Raw genomic sequence first — 2,500 nt, 5'->3', positions numbered from 1 at the left:
CAACACGCCCAACCCACACCGCATCGGGCACCGTCGTACGTCGACCCTAGACGTAGGGCGAGCACGACACGTTGCCCCTCGGGAGTGGACACGAACAGGTAACCGTCTTCCGCAACGTGCCCCCTCAAAGTGCTGGGACGAGCACGTCGCGTTGCCCCCTGCCCACGACACCCGCTGCCGCACGCATATCCATCATCCGCGTCGTGCGCCACACTAGGCCTGGCCAAGCGTCGGGCTGCGCAAGCCGCGTTGCCCCTCGCGGGGGCGCACAGGCCGCCCGCTGTTCCCACGTCGTGCTCGGACTTGGGATGATCCCCCAAGTCCTGGGCCGAGCACAAGGTGTTGCCCCGAGCGTGTGCCCAAGGCACAACTCCACCACGCCATGCTCCCTAGGTGGTGCCTAGGTGGGCCGTGCACGGACGTGTTTCCCTTCTTGTTGGTCCTTCGGTGATCGGGGTTCGCAGCAGCCAGACGCCCGTGCTCGACCTTGGACCCGGGGCGGGGGACCCCGGCGGCACACCACAACCACAACGTGCTTGCTAGTGTGCCTAGGGGATGGCAAGGCAACGTGCATCTTGCTGGCATTGCGCCCAGCAAGCCCTTGGGCAACTCGAGTTTCAGCAGCACGACACCCCTCCCCCCTATAATAGGCTGCCGAGCCATTACCAAAGTGCCACGGGTAGACGTCCTTTTCCGTGAGGAGACATACTCAAGGAAAGTGCTCTAGAGGTCGAATTTTGACGCCGTTTTTTGCAACAACCTCTAGAAAAATAAGATCTTTCCATCCTCCAAATTTGGTGAATTTACACCGTGCCGATTTGTTTTGACGATTTTTTTACCGCCCGGAATGCCGGAAATTCAAAAAAAATGAAAAACGGAGCAAACCTGCGATTTTTGACCTGGATTTTTTTGTGCAGCCTTCACATAATATTACCAAGGTTCCCTCAAAATTTCACTAAAAATGCACGAGCCAATTCTGAGATATGAAAATTTGGCTCCTCCGTTGCAACGCTCCGAGCCATCGTTGCAACGGCGGGTGCCTCCGTGGGGGGCGGGGGAGCCCGGCGGCACACCACAACCACAACGTGCTTGCTAGTGTGCCTAGGGGATGGCAAGGCAACGTGCATCTTGCTGGCATTGCGCCCAGCAAGCCTTTGGGCAACTCGAGTTTCAGCATCACGACACCCCTCCCCCCTATAATAGGCTGCCGAGCCATTACCAAAGTGCCACGGGTAGACGTCCTTTTCCGTGAGGAGACATACTCAAGGAAAGTGCTCTAGAGGTCGAATTTTGACGCCGTTTTTTGCAACAACCTCTAGAAAAATAAGATCTTTCCATCCCCCAAATTTGGTGAATTTACACTGTGCCGATTTTTTTTGCCGATTTTTTTACCGCCCGGAAAGCCGGAAATTCAAAAAAAATGAAAAACGGAGCAAACGTGCGATTTTTGACCTGGATTTTTTTGTGCAGCCTTCACATAATATTACCAAGGTTCCCTCAAAATTTTAGAAAAAATGCACGAGCCAATTATGAGATATGAAAATTTGGCTCCTCCGTTGCAACGCTCCGAGCCATCGTTGCAACGCACCCTGCCTCCGTTGCAACGCGCCCAGCCAACGTTGCACCGTCCCCAGCATCCGTTGCAACGCCCCCAGCCAACGTTGCAACGCGCCCTGCCTCCGTTGCAACGCTCCCAGCCAACGTTGCAACGCGCCCTGCCTCCGTTGCAACGTCACCAGCATCCGTTGCAACGCGCCCTGCCTCTGTTGCAACGCGCACGGCCAACGTTGCACCGACCCCAGCATCCGTTGCACTGCCCCCAGCCAACGTTGCAACGCGCCCAGCATCCGTTGCAACGCCCCCAGCCAACGTTGCAACGCGCCCTGCCTCCGTTGCAACGTCACCAGCAACCGTGGCAACGCGACCTGCCTCCATTGCGACGCCCCCAGCCAACGTTGCAACGTCACCAGCATCCGTTGCAACGTCACCAGCATCCGTTGCAACGTCACCAGCATCCGTTGCAACGCTCCCAGCCAACGTTGCAACGCGCCCTGCCTCCGTTGCAACGTCACCAGCATCCGTTGCAACGTCACCAGCAACCGTGGCAACGCGACCTGCCTCCGTTGCAACGCCCCCAGCCAACGTTGCAACGCGCCCTGCCTCCGTTGCAACGTCACCAGCATCCGTTGCAACGCGCCCTGCCTCCGTTGCAACGTCACCAGCCAACGTTGCAACGCGCTCGGCATCCGTTGCAACGCCCCCAGCCAACGTTGCAATGCCCCCAGCTTCCGTTGCAACGATCCCAGCATCCGTTGCAAAGCGACCTGCCTCCGTTGCAACGTCACCGGCCAACGTTGCAACGCACCCTGCCTCCGTTGCAACGCCCCCAGCCAACGTTGCAACGCCCCCAGCCAACGTTGCGACGCGCCCTGCCTCCGTTGCAACGTCCCCAGCATCCGTTGCAACGCCCCCAGCCAACGTCGCAACGCGACCTGCCTCC

This window comes from Arachis ipaensis, chromosome B7 (assembly GCF_059453495.1).
Source record: "Arachis ipaensis isolate K30076 ecotype BB chromosome B7, ASM5945349v1, whole genome shotgun sequence".
In the NCBI taxonomy this organism is placed as follows: Eukaryota; Viridiplantae; Streptophyta; class Magnoliopsida; order Fabales; family Fabaceae; genus Arachis; species Arachis ipaensis.
This window is presented reverse-complemented; position numbering follows the sequence as displayed.